We start from the raw sequence: 19,917 nt of genomic DNA, 5'->3' as shown, positions 1-19,917 counted from the left end.
TTTTGATCAAAGAAAATTTGGCCAAGGCCTAACTTCGACAGAGTTCCTCATTACGCTATCAAATTTTGTTTCACAAAGAAACTTTGTTAAAGAAAAATAGTGTAATACCGGCCTTAGCCCTGTGTGATTCGTAACGTTATGCCTGAGGCAGCCATAGCGAACTCATTACCGGTTCAGTCCGTTTTTGATTATTTTCGTTAGTGTTTTGTGTGTTTAGGTGTACTATTTTGTTGTTTCTTTTTTTCATTCTGTTTTGTGTAACACTCATTTGCTCTTCCATGTGTCGCACAGTTTTCACAATCAAGGGAAGTCCGATAACATATTTTTTGTTTTTGTGCTTTGCGACATAAGAGCGAACGACATAAGAGCGAATTTTTTTTCTGTGCACCAATTTTATTTTGCTAATTGTTTTATGCTGGATAACGTGAGAACCCCGCAGTTGCAATGAAATGTAACAATAAGAAATGTGCACTACCATCAGTGATTTCGTGGACGAAACGCTATTTACATGTAACTTGGTTTCAGAGCTATGTGATTTTTAAACGTTTGCTTACATTAAGTGTCCAATTTTTAATGTGTCTTCCGATTAAATAGTTCCTTTGATTCCATTAGGAATCATTATGCACAACGACCGTAGACTATAAGGAAGGATAGGAACACGATTAGTCGCAATCCCAGCAGCTTTTATTATTCTTTCATATCCAGATTTCAGCTGTAAATAACCATCTTTAGAGCTAAAATACAAGGAAATTAAAGAATCAGAATTTGATTTACACGACACAGTAAGTAAAACACCATGTTATCCAATAGCAACGATCCATTTTAGTCAACACACCGTTTGAGTGCGTTACAATCCAACAAACTCGCGGCATTTCATGTCAACAATGACCTTCCTCGTGTACAGGCAGAAGGAAGCTGATGTTTGCAAGTACAGCAACCTCAGCTGCGTTATATAGTGTAAGTAATAATGCCCTCTGTGCTACAAAATTAACAGATTTTCATTCTAATATATTACTTTAAAACCCTTTTCTATAAATAAAATCAGCAAGTATATTTGCATATAATTTTAAATAATCAAGAAATGCCGACTTAACAATGCGTTTGTTCATATATTAGTGGTGAAATGATCCACTAAAACTAATTCAAAACATCGTTAATAGGTTCATAGAACTGTCATAAACAGAACTGTTACAAGACGTTAGAAATAGAATTTTAAAAAAGTAAAAAAAAAAATGGAGAGCGTCTTGATAAAATACAGTTACATATCAGTTTGAAATGTATTACCACGAGTTTATTGGATTGCAACTTACTCATTTGGTATGTTGACTAGAATGGAGCGTTGCATAACATGGTCTTTTACTTACTATTTAATTTAAGTCAGTTGTGATTCTGTAGTTTCCTTGTATTTTAGCACAAATGATGGCTATTTATAGCTGAAATCTGGATACGCAAAAGTAATAAAACTAATGTGTTGCGAGTGATTGCTGAGTTCCTGTCCTTGCGATTACGTAGTGTTTTTTAATATAAAATAACACTGATCAAATATTTCATTGAGTCCACCATGTTGATCTGCGTGGGAGATTACGTTTAGACTGGTATTACACCGTCAGTTTTTCTTTGTCGAAGATATTTGATCAAATATTCATCATATTTCTTTGACAGCGATCTTTGACATCGTGCAGAAGGAGTAATCACACAGTCTAATTACACTTTCATCAAATATTTCGCCAAAGTCATATGGGACCACGGACTTTGCCTCCATGTTTATATTTTTAAACGTCAAACAGCTCCAACCGGTTACATTTCTCAGTGCAGTTAACAAAAGACGAACGATTTCTTTGATAAAATATAAGGCGAGAAGCTAGATCTGATCAGAGAAAATTTGATTAAAGTTTAACTTTGACAAAGTTCGTTATTACACTATCAAATTTTATTGGACAAAGAAACTTAGTATAAGAAAATTTGATTGTGACGAAGGAACTATGACGAAATATTTTATGATAGTGTAATATCTTTGACATTCTTAGTCAAAGAAATTTTGATAGTGTAATACTAGATTTGCAAACATTTAAATTTCATGTAAAATGTATTTCACCATTTGAAGATTAGGTTAGACTCATAACTAACTATCGCATTTGACTAAATGGTGGTTGCCTGCTGCGGTTTTGTCATAATTATACTTCCTTTACTAAGCGCTGTAGGGATAGGGGTTTTGTACAAGAAACCACTGTCTCCATTTGCTGTTTCGACTGCGTTGATGTCGGCGGTCCTCGCCTGTAATCCGGAGAGCCGTTTACTGTTGACAGATAGGCGGTCCCGCATACACCGTCGCTCCGGCCTCATTCACTTTGTCCGTGCTTGGGGCGGGAGACGGGCTCCGCCCAGCGTCTCATCGCGCCAGCGCTCATTTAGCTGAGAGGCTTTGATGCACGACACGCCGCGCCTTGCATTAATATTCCGCGCGAGATGGGATACGCTGCAGTGGGCGGGGGCAAAAAACAGCAGAGACAGAGACATACAGGTCGAGAGAGGAAGGGCCGCGCCAGAGGGCAGCACCGGCAACGTAACTCGCTCGAGGGCCAATAGATGGCAGCAGTCGTGCTAGCTGCCGTCGGGAGACAAAGGCAGGCGCGAGCCGGTGTTATACGGTCGACACTCGATAATTGCAAGTGCAACGTTCCACATAAATAGTCCAATAAATGAGCGTAATTGCAACGAAAGTCTGACTGATCAAGGTGGAACGAAGAAATAGTCGTGAGGGCACCAGACACAAGAAAAAGTTAAAAAAACCTAAGATTGTTTTGTACGTCAGTGACTTCCAGCGTGGTAGGAACGAAGTAATCTAATGCCGTCTTTTCTTCTAAATCAGATGGGCGATCCTAAGCTTGTACTTCTCCGATGTCATTATCTACTCGGCTATGATATTCATTGTTTAGCAAAGGAAGGAGCGTCGCAAAGAATTGTGTGTCTGAACAGTTACAGAAATAATTATTGATGAAACAGTCGAATTATGAAATGATAGGTAGCCAGTGACTTCGAGTAATGAAGTATTTGTGGACGGTATGTCATGACAGTCGTTTCGATTTGTCGTCTGTACCAAAGCACACAGAAATTCGTCGATTTGCGGACTTATTTTCAAAACTAGGGCAACTAGTTAGATCCATCGATAAATTCGATGTTGTTGTTGTGTGTGGTCTTTAGTCCAGAGACTGGTTTGATGCGGCTCGCCATGCTTCTCTATCCTGTGCAAGCTTCTTCATCTCCCAGTACCTACTGCAACCTACATCCTTCTGAATCTGTTTAGTGTATTCATCTCTTGGTCTCCCTCTACGATTTTTACCCTTCACGCTGCCCTCCAATACTAAATTGGTGGTCGTGCCGTAGCGTTCTAGCTTCCCACGCCCGGTTTCGATTCCCGGCGGGGTCAGGGATTTTCTCTGCCTCGTGATGGCTGGGTGTTGTGTGATGTCCTTAGGTTAGTAAGGTTTAAGTCGTTCTAAGTTCTAGGGGACTGATGACCATAGATGTTAAGTCCCATAGTGCTCAGAGCCATTTGAACTAAATTGGTGATCCCTTGATGCCTCAGAATATGCCCTACCAACTGATCCCTTCTTCTAGTCAAGTTGTGCCACAAATTTCTCTTCTCCACTTTCTATTCAATACCTCCTCATTAGTTATGTAATGTACCCATTTCCTAGTCGATGTATTATTCGAATTAACAAGAATCAGGTCTATATTATCTACTGTTTTCTATTATCGCGAAATATGGGAGAAAGTGTCAAGGAAAGCATAGAGGATTTGGGCTGGACATAATTAAAAGAAAGGCGTTTTTCGTTGCGACCGAATATTCTCACTAAATTTTAATCACCAACTTTTTCTTCCGAATGCGAAAATATTTTGTTGACACCGACCTACATGGGGAGAAACGATGACCACGATAAAATAACGGAAATCAAAGCTTGTACAGAAATATATAGGTGTGAGTTCTTTACGCGCGCTATACGAGATTGGAATATTAGAGATTGTGAAGGTGGTTCGATGAACCCTCTGCCAGGTACTTAAATGTGATTGGCAGAGTATCCATGTAGATGTAAAAGTACAGCAGTGGTACTCAGTGGCACTACCACCCAGTAGTGGGCGTTCGAGCTTTCATGGTGGGTGGCAGGTGGTAAGAATTTTAAAAACATTTTCATTTGGTTTTGGTATGTTATTACTATACGCTTGAACTTGCTATCTCTGCTTCATAAATGTTATAAGGTTACATTCCAACTTTATAAATCACTCCTGCTGTGCAACAAGTGCGCGGCATAGGTACAAAAGTGGGCGGAAGTTAAAAACAGTTGACTACCCGTGATCTACAGCATTACTTCGATTCTGTCTCACTGGCATGGCACTGGGCACCTTTTATTATATTATTTGCCTTAATCCAAAAGCGAACTGAAAATTAACTTAGAAATTAGTGTAACGAGGTACAATATTAATTATTTCCACAATGCGTTTCGGCTGGTTACACCTCCATTAGATGGATTTATGTGGATTAATAGGACGCGTATGTATTGTATCGGTATGTATGTATGCCTTGAACACTGGCAGACAGTGGCACAGGTTATCCAAAAGCAAGGGCGTTTATGCGATAGTTTCTAAGGGGGGAGGGGGGGTCTAGACCTGGTGTATGGAGTACTTTCTTTTAATATTTTGGAAGACGAATGACGACTTATAAGTAGCCATAAAAAGGTTCAGTTTCTGACCCTGTTAACAACCTTCGTAATACTGCCTTTTAAATCATTTTCTGTTAGATGTACAGTTCTCAGTACGTATTCAACATAGAAATTGAAAAGAAACGGAGAACATATGCATGTCTGTGCGACTCTTTAAGGACCCCGAAAGTTTTTGTATATTGTTGCTGTATTTTTTGCTGTTGCCCCTTGGTTTTTGTACAATTTCTTATTAGACATATAAGGAGTTGTGTTAACGCCATGAATCCCAGTAGTTCCAACATTTTTGAGTCGATTTAACGTAGTCAGATCTTTTGTGTAGTGTATGAGCCACATAAAAAAGTTTTGTAGGCATTCTCTGGCATTTTCCATGATCCATCTTCATGTTTGCTACTTGGTCCCAGGTGTTGCTACCTGTTCTACAATCTACTATATCCCTCAACAGCTCTCTGTCTACGTACGGTTTCAGTCGGTTTTAGATTATTTTTTAAGAGAATTTTGTTAACTTTCCAGTTAGGTGACTGAAAAAACTCGTTTGGGATCTCCCAGCCAAAACTTCTTTACGATATTTTCATTACAGTTGGGGCCACTGTCGCACGGCGTTTATAAAATGCCATTTCAACCGGACGTCTTTAAGGGATAATTCTATCGGCGGCGAAGCAGAACGACAAGGACAGCGAAGGAAATCGGCATTGGCTTTGATTAAGGAATCGTCCTTGCGCTGACTACAAGTCAGTCCTTGAATGCTTATATCTGCATAGGAATTCGAATCTGATCCTTCTCAGTTACAATTCAGTGCCTTAAGCAACACTTTACTGGCACAGTAATTGCGCAAGAAGCCTTTGGCGAAGAACAAAGCAGTTCGTAGTTACAAGAAAACGCAACATGTTGTATTTCGAATAAGCGGTCACATATCTCATGCGTCACAGGGAGACGTGCTTCACAACGACGCATCACAATGGGTCGAAATTGGACATGCTCATGTTTACAAACACTGAACAGCGAACCTTTCCATTTTCACTTGTATTTGTTTTCAGTCCACTGTTCTTCTCCCAAAAGAGAGAGAAAAAAAAGGAACGTTAATTAAAGTGACTGCGGCCAGTCGCCGCTCCTCTGCTTCGCTTCCGGATTTCCTGAAATTCGCTCTTTGTAGTCGCGCCAGAGGCAGCGATGCGCTGTCAGCCGCGGATCACAGGCGAGCCCTGATTGAACAACCTGTGACACTGTCGACCCGCCCAATATCGACCTATCGTCTCGCAGATAGGCGGGCGCCGACCCTGCCCTCTCGCGGCTATTTCCGGCGCCTCTCAAAAGGCTCGTCAGCAGAGCGTCCTTCACTGCCATTACCAGCTGTGTGCATCAATGCTTTATTGATCGCCTCGTTTCCCGATACTTTTTTTTGTGCTTTTTTTGTCAGTACACAATAACATTTAAAAAAGTTCAAATCTGATACCAGTAGTCCGTTATCTGCGACAGCTCAAATCTAATTTGAGTCCCGGCGTATTAGTTTCTGAGTCTACTAGCAAGCTATAAATGTTGTGAAGGTCACCGAATAACGTGTCAAATGCATCTGTGGCGGTCGTAGATATATCAAGGAGGATGCCGTCCCAGTTGCTGTAACGGTAGTAATCATTATTCCTGTCTCTCGGATGGGCTACAAATGTGCAAAGTAACTGGCTTTTACGCATACACAACACTGTCACCTGTCAAATCCAAGATTCAAGTATACGAGGAAGAAATCCTTGTGTCTGAAATAACCTGAATTTATGCGTTGTTACTTTGGGCGCAAAACCTATCTTTGGACACGAGAACTTTTGAATTTTACTTGCATATCGGAAAGAGCAGACTTTGTTCAGGATCCACAGCTGTACGAAATAATTCGAAATTTATTCGATGAGTGGTAATTCTTTCACATAAGCTGTTTCAAGTATAGATGTACAGCTTGTTCGTGACATGAAAATGTGTGCCAGACTGGACTCGAACCCGGATCACCCGCTTAACACGAGCGGTCGTTTTTTACCCGAGCGGTTCTAGGCGCTTCAATCCGGAATAGCGCTGCTGCTGCGGGCGCTGGTTCGAATCCTGCCTCGGGCATGGATGTGTGTGATGTCCTTAGGTTAGTTAGGTTTAAGTAGTTCTATGTCTAGGGGACTGATGGCCACAGACGTTAAGTCCCAAAGTGCTTAGAGCCTTTTGAACGATTCCAGCGATCGGTTTGACGACTTCAGCTAACCGTGCACGCTCCCCGAACCACCCCAAACCTCCATATGCCACAGTGTCACACCATTATGCGATAGTACACTATATTCATCGGGCTGTACGGTGCAGATACCGACATTTGGACGAAAATATGTAGCGGATAGGGGTAACGAAGCACCAGAGATAGAAGTCACAAAGCACACACAACTAAAACTTAACAACAAAGAGGAGAGAAAGTGTTGATGCTGGTCGTTATGTTCATTCGTCTTCCACTTTATAATTCAAGCTCACAGGAGGAGATACCCTCGCTCCGTTGCCAATTTCCTGCATTTGTGCATGGAAGTCCTGTTCGCTAAGAAGGAAGGTAGAGGTTTTATTGTCACGTTGATGACGAGGTCAGTAGGGGCAGAGCTGAAGCTCGGATTCGGGAAGGATGCGGAATGAAATTCTCCATGTCCTTTTGAGTCGAACTGTCCCATTTGCCTTGAGCATTTGGGAAAACCACGCAAAACTTAAATCTCGACGAAAATTGTCATATTACCGCTTAGTTATACTACCAGTATCAGTAGTCTGATAATCATCAGTTTCATAAAAGTATTCAGAGCATCATATTAGATGTAACAAAAAATCGTTATCGACAGGTGCTAAAACCATGAATGATACACTGTCATCGTAATATAGATTGACGATGTAATTCATATTATGATATGATGACAGTTTATTATTCTTGTTTTATTACGTGAAGATGACGATTATATTTATGAACCGGATGATGGCCAGACGACTGAAAATCGTTGTACAAATAAAGTATTTTATCAGAAGCTGAAGGTCGTGATATGATATTTTTCAAATAATATGAGCTATGGTACACCATCTCCTGCAAATATGTTTAAATCTGGATATCTCGATAGGGATTCGAACAACCGTCTTCCGGAATGCGAGTTCAGTTCCATTTCGTATCACTACACATTGTCGCACCCAGGTATTGGTGTGAGTTGACCGTGAAATCACATCTCTGTGATATGTAAGGGGTCACAGTATATTCCTAGATTCTTCAATTAAAACTGGTTCTTGAAACATTCTAAGTAGGATTTCTCGCAATAGTTTGGGTCTATCCTCTAGTTTCTGCAAGTCAGTTTCTTTAGCATCCCAAGCCATTCTCTGAGACAACCAAACCCGTGACCATTCGTGCTGCTCTTGTTTTTACACGTTCAGTATCCCCTGTTAGTTCTATTTGGTAGGGATTCCACACACTTCAGCAATATTCTGTTTTCTAAGCAATCTCCTTTACACACATTGCATTTTCATAGTATTACATCAATGAACTGAAGTCTACCACCTGCTTCACTTACGATTAATCTTACGTGGATGTTCAATTTCGTAAAAAGCAAGGAAGACTGGGTTTAACGTCCCGTCGACATGGAGGTTATTAGAGACGGAGCACAAGCTCGAATTGTGTCAAGGATGGGGAAGGAAATGGGCTGTCCCCTTTCATAGGAACCATCAGCGTTTTATGGAAACAACGGAAAACCGAAATCTGGATCGCCGGGCGCTGGTTTGAACCGTCGTCCTCCAGAATGCGAGTCCAATTCCATTTCGTATCACTACACATTGATACACCCAGGTATTTGTGTGACTAGACCGATTCCAGATGCCACTCATTGCTACTGTAGTCTTTGGACAAAATGTTTTTTGCTAATTTTTGTGGCTCTTTTAACTCTTACCAAGATCCGGCTGAATATCTGTACACCTATTTTCAGACAGTACTACACTCCTGGAAATTGAAATAAGAACACCGTGAATTCATTGTCCCAGGAAGGGGAAACTTTATTGACACATTCCTGGGGTCAGATACATCACATGATCACACTGACAGAACCACAGGCACATAGACACAGGCAACAGAGCATGCACAATGTCGGCACTAGTACAGTGTATATCCACCTTTAGCAGCAATGCAGGCTGCTATTCTCCCATGGAGACGATCGTAGAGATGCTGGATGTATTCCTGTGGAACGGCTTGTCATGCCATTTCCATCTGGCCCCTCAGTTGGACCAGCTTTCGTGCTGGACGTACAGACCGCGTGAGACGACGCTTCATCCAGTCCCAAACATGCTCTATGGGGGACAGATCCGGAGATCTTGCTGGCCAGTGTAGTTGACTTACACCTTCTAGAGCACGTTGGGTGGCACGGGATACATGCGGACGTGCGTTGTCCTGTTGGAACAGCAAGTTCCCTTGACGGTCTAGGAATGGTAGAACGATGGGTTCGATGACGGTTTGGATGTACCGTGCACTATTCAGTGTCCCCTCGACGATCACCAGAGGTGTACGGCCAGTGTAGGAGATCGCTCCCCACACCATGATGCTGGGTGTTGGCCATGTGTGCCTCGGTCGTATGCAGTCCTGATTGTGGCGCTCACCTGCACGGTGCCAAACACGCATACGACCGTCATTGGCACCAAGGCAGAAGCGACTCTCATCGCTGAAGACGACACATCTCCATTCGTCCCTCCATTCACGCCTGTCGCGACATCACTGGAGGTGGGCTGCACGATGTTGGGGCGTGAGCGGAAGACGGCCTAACGGTGTGCGGGACCGTAGCCCAGCTTCATGGAGACGGTTGCGAATGGTCCTCGCCGATACCCCAGGAGCAACAGTGTCCCTAATTTGCTGGGAAGTGGCGGTGCGGTCCCCTACGGCACAGCGTAGGATCCTACGGTCTTGGCGTGTATCCGTGCGTCGCTGCGGTCCGGTCCCAGGTCGACTGGCAGGTGCACCTTCCGCCGACCACTGGCGACAACATCGATGTACTGTGGAGACCTCACGCCCCACGTGTTGAGCAATTCGGCGGTACGTCCACCCGGCCTCCCGCATGCCCACTATACGCCCTCGCTCAAAGTCCGTCAACTGCACATACGGTTCACGTCCACGCTGTCGCGGCATGCTACCAGTGTTAAAGACTGCGATGGCGCTCCGTATGCCACGGCAAACTGGCTGACACTGACGGCGGCGGTGCACAAATGCTGCGCAGCTAGCGCCATTCGACGGCCAACACCGCGGTTCCTGGTGTGTCCGCTGTGCCGTGCGTGTGATCATTGCTTGTACAGCCCTCTCGCAGTGTCCGGAGCAAGTATGGTGGGTCTGACACACCGGTGTCAATGTGTTCGTTTTTCCATTTCCAGGAGTGTATTTTGACATGAGCCACACTTGCATGGAAGCAGCGTGACGGACGCAGGACCGGTTTTGTTGCTGTCGGATGCGTAGCATGGTTCAGTCGTCTACGTGAAACGATCTTCCGGCAGCATACCGTGCTGTTGTCTTCAGGTGATGTCTGTAGAATGAGCATCTTCCCTACATCAATGAAACATGAAGAAACGGAAATGTTAAGACAGACCTAGTGTATCTGGGACCGTGTTCTACAGACGCCTATTGAAATACGAGTGGTTGTTAGCCTGATCAACAGAGACAGTGACTTCACTTTCACTAGGGGATCGCGCCTGCTCGTCATCACCGATATATGATGTATGGAGGCCATCAATGTCGACGTATCTTTCCATACAGTGATTGCCGCAGCAGAAAGAAAGCAGAACATTAACCTGAGGGTCGCGGGCTGGAGTCTCTGTGCGGAAAGTTTTACTTACTCTGCAATATTAATGTTTCCATAAAATGCATGAAATGGAGAGCCGAAGGAGAATTTGAAATTGAAAATGAAGTTCTACATGCGGGAAAACAACTTTTCCCGTTAATTGACTCCTAAGGGGAGGGGGATGGACGGACAAGCAAACCCGCTATTATAAGACGAGATTTTTTAAGATGAGGGAATGCGATCGTGCAATATTGAAAGTAATCCCCCCAAATACGCTCCGCTAGGCAACCCTGCGGTATCTGTTTTTGTCGACATATAAAGAATTTGATCAGAAAGTTTCAAAAATGCTCATATCTCATGGAGAGAGAGAGAGAGAAATAACTCGCATCCCGAGAGGACTGCATCTTGACACAGTCCATTGTATATCATCAGCTATCCTCACCAATATTTGGCGAAACGGTGCCTAATGATAAGTTGGCAACCACACTGTGCGATTAGAGAAAATCTTTTGTAAATATTAACGAATATGTTTGTCTATAGAAACTGTGAAACAACCATGTAATTGTAAAAACGCAGCGTTTGTAACGTGTGTAAGATGTATGTCACCCTAGCATGTGTATGTCATCAACTGTAAAACACACTGAAGCGCCAAAGAAAATGGTATAGGCATGCGTATTCAAATACAGAGATACAGTCTGTAAACAGGCAGAAGACCTCGGTGCTGTCGGCAACGCCTGTATAAGACAATAAGTGTCAGACGCAGTTGTTACATCGGTTACTGCTACTACAATGACAGGTTATCAAGTTTTAAGTGAGTGTGAACGCAGTGTTATAGTCGGCGCACAAGCGAAGGGACTGAGCATCTCCGAGGTAGCGATGAAGTGGGGATTTTTCCCGTACAACCATTTCACGAGCGACTGTGCATCTCAGGAATCCGGTAAAACATCAAATCTCCGACATTGCAGAGGCCAGGAAAAGATCCTACAGGAACAGACCAACGACGATTAAAGAGAATCGTTCAACGTGACAGAAGTACAATCCTTTTGCAAATTGCTGCAGATTTCAGTGCTGGACCATCAACAAATCTCAGCGTGCAAACCATTCATCAAAACATCATCGATATGGGATTTCGGAGCCACAGGTACACTCGTGTACCTTTGACGACTGCATTACCAAAGCGTCACGCCTCTCCTGGGCCTGTCAACACTGACATTCGCTTGCTGATGACTGGAAATATGTTGCTGCCTGGACAAGTCCCGTTGCAAACTGTATCGAGTGGGTGGACATGTGCGAGTATGGAGACAACCTCATGAATCTATGGACCCTGCATGTCAGGGAGGGATTGTTCAAGCTGGCGGAGGCTCTGTAATGGTGTGGGGCGTGTGCAGTTGGAGGGATATGGGACCCCTGATGTAGACTAGATACGACTCTGACAACTGACTCATATGTAAGCATCCTATCTGATCACCTGCATCCATTCATGTCCGTTGTACATTCCGAAGGACTTGGGCAATTCCAGCAGAACCATGCGACACCCCACACATACAGAATTACTGCAGAGTGCTACAGAGTGGCCCAGTAACATTCCACTGAGTTTAAATACTTCCGCTGGCCACCAAACTCCGCAGACATGAACATTATTGAGCATATCTGGGATGCCTTGCAATGTGCTGTTCTGAAGAGATATCCAACCCCTTGTACTCTTACACATTTATGGCCAACCTTGGAGGATTCATGCTGTCAGTTACCTCCTGCACTACTTCAGGTATTAGTCGAGTCCATGCCACGTCGTGTTGCGGCACTTCTGCGTGCTCGCACGGGCCCTACAATGTTAGGCAGGTGTACCAGTTTCTTTGAGTCTTCCCTGTTTATTGTAAATGGAAGATATACTGTGTATAACGTAAGACTGAAGTAAAATATTATTTTTATAGAATCTGCTCTGTCTTGTCCGATACCCTAATTTTTGAATAATAGTTTATGTTGAGGCAATGTTTAATCACATCTTGTGAAAGCTCTTGTCAGGTGAGCTGTTGCATACTAAATTTTTTTGTCCATTCTAATTACTCTCATGTGACTCGGTGGCTACAAATGTGGTAGTCTGCGATGCAATCCTCGGTCTGTGCAAGGCTTTTCCAATTTTCCATCCATCGCTTCTTCCACATCTGGCAATGTTTTGTGTATGTGAAATGCACCGTGGTTCGTAGTGGCGTTAAACTGCTGATTTGTCAATAACTGAGCAGAGTAAGTCATTTGGAAGTTTGGAAGAAGGCAGTGGTGTGCTACCTCGAATAGGACATACACAGTAAAGAATAGGACCATGTATAGTAAAGAATTTTGATGTTCAATCTTTGGGTTGATATCAGCTCTACCATTATGGTCACACTCTTTGTTCGCCCATCTTTACCTGTGTATCCTAACCCTAACAAGTTTTTGAGCTTCGCAAACTGCGATCAGTTAACGAGATTTATGAGTAGTGAAGCTCAGCACATTGATGATGATTCTGTTGCTGGTAATAAAGTAGTTTTCTTCTTTTGCAGGATGGCTGTTGGCAAAAGAATGGTGTGCGTTCCGGCCAGGTGACGACTCGCCTCCCCATAGCAGCCAGAGCTATTTTCCCACAATTGCATCTTGGTACCAACATCAGGCAACTTCCCCATAATCGCACAGTGGTATCGTCAACAAGCTGCTTCTCCGTACTCGCAACATGGTATCAACAACAGGCTGCTTCCCTATGATGACGCCATGGTATCAACAAGTAGCTGCTTCTCCGTATTCGCAACATGGTATCAACAACAGGCTGCTTCTCTGTAGACACGATTTTTCAGTGTGACAAGACTTCTTCTCCAATTATCAGCAACCGCCCTAGGCTATGGCGTTGCACAGTTTCTTGTGCTGGACTGGACTCAATGTGTCAACTGTGCTGCAAAATGACCTCATTCTCCGAATTTGGCAAGAGACATGGACTCATTAACTAACACGCAAATGAGCAATACAGAGCGTGAGTGAGGGTAGACTCTTGACAATAAGGACAACACAAAATTCTACGTGCCATATTTACCACTTTCTTGTCTTCTAACACATTAACTGGGAACAATATGGGAGAAATCCACTGATCAGTCAGAGATTACTGAACCACAAGAAGAAGGCACAGTATTTAACGCTGATATGAAGTGTTACAAACAACTTCACAACATTAAATGTGGCATAAGAGCTCCGCGTCTTAAGCAATGAAAGACTGAGAGGCTGACGTACATTAAAAAATTAAAAAAAAAAGCTCGACAGAAGAACGCAGTGCCATATTGACCTTATTCTTGCCTCTTCATAGCCCTGTATATAGTACCTGAGAACAGTAAAGACACAAATTCTACTGTTCATTCGCCAACCATAGGTCAGAGTCTAGAAGCGACAAATTTTCGCCCTACTGCAGGTGTTGTAGTGTCCAGTATCAATACCTGCAGTTGACGTATAATTATATACAGTCACATAATGAGAAATGCATGAGAATACCAATAAGACAATTTGGCTGTGTGTGGAATATGAATGCGATCTCTACCCCACTTGAAAGTGGCTTCGCTGTACAGTGCACATTGGCCCAGAAGAAGAAGAAGAAGAAAAATAGAGATCTCTTTGAGCTGGCCCAATAACAACAATAAGAGACAGACGTGGCAGAAAGTTTACCTTTACTGAGGAATCCATGTAGCTACAGGAAAGAGTCAGGGACTGTTCGTGTATTCATGCACGTTCCTCAGCCTGTGCTGAGTTCAACCCCTTGTCCATTGAACAAATCCATCATAACAAGTCTCCATTCGTGACGCGGAAAGCAAGATATGGACGAAGTAATGGGTGTAGACAAGGCTGAAGTAGATCTGCACGTTGGTTCAGTCTTGAGAGTGTTAATTACATCTGTAATATCATTTTAATCCTACTGAAATGACTTCTTTAAATGCTACACTGTGCCTGATAAAGAAAACCGAGTGAATTCGCTTTTAATTTAAAATACGTCAACGTAGGTACTACCTCAGCATATGGCGTAAAGAGAAATTTGTTCAGAAGCTAAACAGGGCCGGCAAGGAGAGGACTTTTAAAGAAGAGTGTCTCTTGTATCACGCTACACCCAAACACACTGGTATTGCCATTGCTCTAATTTGTGTGAGTCACCTGTCAAGAGTAATGACTAGAATATTGCATTTTAATTGAATTCTTATGCTCTATATCAGCCAAAGGGAACGTCATTGCTGATAATATTGTGCCTTTCAAAGAATCTTAAAAACATGAGGTCACCCACATCCTCTGTTCCTGAGACTGTTCAATATGCCACTCTTGCCACACCCATCTTATTAGATGTAAGTGACTTCTTGAATTCAGGTGATAAAACTATGAAGAGGCTACAACATGACAAGAAAATTAGTTCAGTATCCACTAATATGCAACATCAAGAGGCTATCAAGAGAGAGGCTATTGTAATAAGAGGCTACTTCACTACCCACCAACAGTCCAGGTGACATCATGATTGTGTGCATCAACCAGTAATTGTGACCAACCTTGTTTCTGTTTGTGATGCAGAAATGTTTCTTCAAGATTCGTGAGTGCCAGGGGAACAGAAGTTTTAATGTACAGAACATTAACTGTGTGGAATAATTTCTTTGCTTCGTGACGCGATATGTTCAAGGTGCCAAACTCATCATTTTCTCGTAGCAGTAGCTTTAAGTTCGCTTATTGTTCTTGATTCACATAACCGCCTGCAAAACGAAGAGGCTATTCTGAGGCAAGATAGTTCACTAAGTGGTATAAACTGTACTCTATATGTGAGTCTTAGAATGTGTTCACTGGAACATTTCTCAACTCAGTGTGGATTCTGTAATGGTTTACTGAGGCTCAATAATAAAAGCAACATCTTAAGCAATGTAGGCAAAACATCGATGTAGGAGAAAAATGTAGTGTTTTCAAAATAGATGTAACTGGAAATATCTAATTGTACTATCAGAAGTGAAATTTTACCACACTCTTGTAAAAATGAGTTGTCTGTACAACATAGTCTAAAGTGGGCGCAAAAAAAAGTGAATTTTTCATTCTGAGCATGTGTAACAATGGAAAAGAAACGTAATAGTAGAACTGCTCGTCACTTTAAGTACCTGTAACTCAGAAAGAGAAGATCAGTAGAAGGCTATCTGATAGGACATTCACGTACAATTGGCAAAATCTCAACTCTTCATATGTTTTCTGTGGCATGGCTTCTGTCATCAGTACAAAGGAAAACTCTCAAACAAACAAAAAAAAAAGCTTATTGAATTTTACAGAAGCATAAGAATTTAATTTACTCGCTCACTTTGCAGGACCACACGTTAAGCACAGCACTCATTTATCTCACCTTATTAACTACCGCATATGATACAGACTGAGAACGACTTAGGAACAAGTCCATGTTTTTTTAATAGTGATAATAATGTTCTGTGAGTCTAGTGCCGATAGCTTTAAAGACTGTAATAACACACCAACAGTACAAAGATAGAATCTGTTTAAATTAAGACGTATTTTTCATCATCCCATCGTATACTTGTACAGCTACCCTAGATTAATTTTAAAGTAATATTTGTGATCGATCACGCTCTAATAATATGTAACTAAATAATTTTAGCTTGTATAAACAAAGGTTCTCTACAGTCATAAAACGACAGAGTAGCACTGGAATGAGCTGCGAGCAAATATTTCAGTACCCAGACGTTTTTATAATCTTTCTTCTTTTCCCTTGCTCCATGTCCTGTAGGCCCATTTTCTATGATGTGTGATGCCACTAAGTTATACAACTGAAATTTATTGCTTTCTGCTCCCTTCACCTCTGTGCCAGCTGTTACAGCTGCAGATGTAACAACTGTTTCAGTGGTGAGGTGGACATAATTTTTCCCCAGTCGGATTCTTTTTGGGTTTTCAATTCAGTCTGGACAGTGACGACTTTACTATAGATTCTTCTCATCATAATACTGGCAGTGCATCACCGGAGTAGCTTTTGAAAGAAGCAGGAAGTATGGAGCAGACATCTAGCATAACATCGCTCTTCTTGGGAATAACAGCGAATGATTTCTGAGAGTGCAGTGAGGAAATGTTATGCGGATCTGCACCTACATTACTCCAATTTGAGGCACTTTCCTGTTTCTACTTATGATATAAAATAACTGCAAAGACAATGGAAGGAATTTCTTCTATGAATGTCAGACTGTATACCATTGCAATTTACATTGTGTACAAGTCATTCAATTCATAAAACAATATTGTGACATACTCAGCTAATTGTGATTAATCCCCACGTATATCAGTCATTTCTTGTTTCATTTCATCAGAGCTCTCTGTGTGTAAGTAATGTATTTTTATTTACAAATGAAGTCTATCTAAACAGATACTCCAACAGACCTTAACTTTATAATTATTGAGCAAACAAGTTGAAAATCACGGAATCATTCAAGCAGAAATTTTCACTTTACGTTTTCCTTTTCATCTACAAAGCTAAATCGATCTTGGCTAAAGAATGGAATCAGTTCATCACATGCTTATGGGTTAAACAGAAAATGTGTTCTTTGTGAGCAATTTTCTATCTACCCTTCCCTTGTTTCTGAGTTTATTTCAGAAGATTTCCTAGAGAGATGGTTAGTGCTTCACATGTTTTCATTTATAATGTACAGTAAACCTTATGACGTATTACTTTCACCTATCACAAAATAAACTGCAATTTTCTCAGTATTTTGATAACATCATCAAACAACACAGTAAATTGTATGTTTTTTCCATAACGTGTGGAGAAATCTTGCAGTTTAACTGTACTTTCATTAAATTTTGGACTTATCTCGATTAAAAAAGCTTTATCAGTGGTAGTATGCTAATTGTTGATGACCAATGTAAAAATGAGTGGCTTGAGTAGTGGTTCACCTTGTCAGTTTCTCGGTTCGATATGCACTGCAGTATCATGATGAATTCTCAAATGAGTACTATAAAGAATTGTATGTAGTTGTGATAAATGTGTCATATTAGTAGTTGTTTGGAATATGAAGTGATACATCAAAAGTTCTTTCTTTGAACAACATTTTAAATACTTTGCTTCCTTGCAAGGATCAATAAATTATTAGGACTTCTATTATAAGCTTGAAGCACATTGTAGAAAATGTGGGTACTCTTCTCAGAATGGTTCTCGTGGTTCATCCTCAGCGAACATCCAGAAGAGGTGAGGTATGTAGAAATATTTTCAGTGCATTTCCTAAACTGTTTGTGTAATTATCTTTTTAAGATTTCTACTTTTTGATTTAATTGTTCCGCGACCTGACAGAATCAGAAAAAATGAGAAGACTGAGCCTGTCACAGTCCATTTGTTTTTTTCAAGGCTGGAAAATCTTTCTTCACACTTCACCGATTTCTGCACTGGCTACTGTTGAAATTCTCTTCCACATTATATGATGAATTAGCATATTTATTTTCAATATACTACTGTGTAATGTTGCTATCTTTACATTCATCGTTTGCATACAAACATAATCATCTTTCTTTGTTTTTATGGTGGCCAGCAGTGATTACATGATGTGTAAACGAGAACGAAGACTGATTAACACCGAAAGTGCAAAATTAGATCATTTCCTTTGGTACAAAATGGTTTGTATAATAGTAGCATTGTAGTGCTGTTGATTTTCGTGCAAGTAAGAATAATATTTGTACAGTCACAAGCTCCATTTATTTACAAGCAGGTCATACGAGATATTGGCTATGATTGTGATATAATAAATTTTGATGTTTTTGTGGTTTTTAAATGTTTAGTTAAGTTTAATTTGAAGCATATCTGAGAATGATGTTATGAAGTATGTAGTGTATAGAATGTTGTAATGGATAAACTGAATTTAGCTGCATAGGTGCTTTAAGTAAGAGAATGTCATCATATATTCATCATTTACGATATCACTTACTAACTTTTGTTAATCTACTTTGAGTTGCAAATTCCTCAGGTCGAGTGGACTATAGAATAAGCAATCTTGTACCTGTTATAATGAAATAGAAACAGCATCATTTCGTCATACAAGTGTCATGAAGTGATACATTGATTTCTTTGTGTAACATTTCGCTACTGCTTTTCATCATTGCTTGCATTGTGTTTTCCAATACTGACATACTAGATTAAAAAATAACTTTATGTGTATTGTAGACTTAAGAACCTGTAAAAAATGCCAATGGCTCGATATTTGGCTTTATCTCGTAAACGAATGTAATTTTTTTTAAAATGGGCAAGTGAGTTAGTACACCTGATTAATGTGCCCTGATCTCATTATTAGTAGGAAGTTTTGGTTTCGTTTTCAGAATGAATGAGGAAAGAATCGAAGATTGCTTGTGAGAGTGGTACTACCGTGTCTTTCAAAGTAAATTTAAGAGTCGAATATATTTTTGTAACTAATAACGGAACATTAAGTTTCTGAATGGTGTCTTCCAGAATAATTTGGCCCAATGATACTCGAATTACTGTTCACTTACATAGTAAACAAAATCTGTATTTGGACAGCAGATTTTGTCGAAAAAAGTGACAGTATAGTGATGTAGCTACTCTGTGCATTCACGTTATGTGTACAGCTCCATACATCAGATAAGTCCTTAGGTTTTATATTCATGTGCAGTCGTATCAGTATGCATTAAACAGATAACGGCAGTACCTTTATCGGCGAAATTTACATTTAGAATCTGAAGAGTAGAACAATGAATAAAGCTCTATGTTTGTGTTAATGAATTGTTGTTTCTTAGACTAACATAATGTCTAATATTCATCTGCAAAGTCCATCAATGACAGTATCAAGGAGAAGCAGCCTGTTCCAATACCTGCGAAGTACAATGTTGATAAAACATAATAAAACCATAATGATGTCTTTTTAACAGTAATGGATCTTTTATGTAAATTTTCTGCTGTACATTTTCAGAAATAAAGATACTTATTTGGGATATCTGTAATTTTAATAGATGATGGTTTCCTGCTGTAGTGTTTAGTGCAGAGAATATTAAAATGTATTGTAGGACAGAGTTCTCTGAAGATGCTTTAGGTCATAGATAGTGTGGAAAATTGCATTTGTTATGCTGATGTTGGACGTTTGACAATGTACTGGTGTGTGTATGGAGCCAGTGCCAAGCGTCACATTTTAATATGCAACTCACACAAAAAATTTATGCTGTACTACACATAGAAGATAATAGCTTGTGAAAGAATTATAGAGAAGTACCTTAGCTTGATGCTGAATGATTTTTACATTAGTAGTTGCCCTGTAGTATTATAGAATATGGTACACAAATCATACAAGTTGCGCTTTTATGTAGATGACACAGAAAAGTGCTCTAGAAAATTATGAGTATCGTTAGTGTTATCACAGTGAAAAAGAGAAGCTCAAAATCATCAGCAGCAA

At 40.9% G+C, this 19,917-nt stretch overlaps 1 long non-coding RNA gene across 1 annotated transcript in view; it reads left to right on the top strand.

The window, feature by feature from the left end:
- The window catches only part of LOC126336342 (uncharacterized), a 29,626-nt gene extending 10,164 nt beyond the window's left edge, over window positions 1-19,462 (top strand). The window contains exon 2 of the long non-coding RNA XR_007564949.1: window positions 13,042-19,462. This is a non-coding gene — a long non-coding RNA (uncharacterized LOC126336342). The remainder of the gene's footprint in view (window positions 1-13,041) is intronic.
- Window positions 19,463-19,917: the final 455 nt, after the last annotated feature.

The sequence above is a fragment of the Schistocerca gregaria genome, chromosome 2 (genome assembly GCF_023897955.1).
Source record: "Schistocerca gregaria isolate iqSchGreg1 chromosome 2, iqSchGreg1.2, whole genome shotgun sequence".
Classification (NCBI taxonomy): Eukaryota; Metazoa; Arthropoda; class Insecta; order Orthoptera; family Acrididae; genus Schistocerca; species Schistocerca gregaria.
This window is presented reverse-complemented; position numbering and strand designations above follow the sequence as displayed.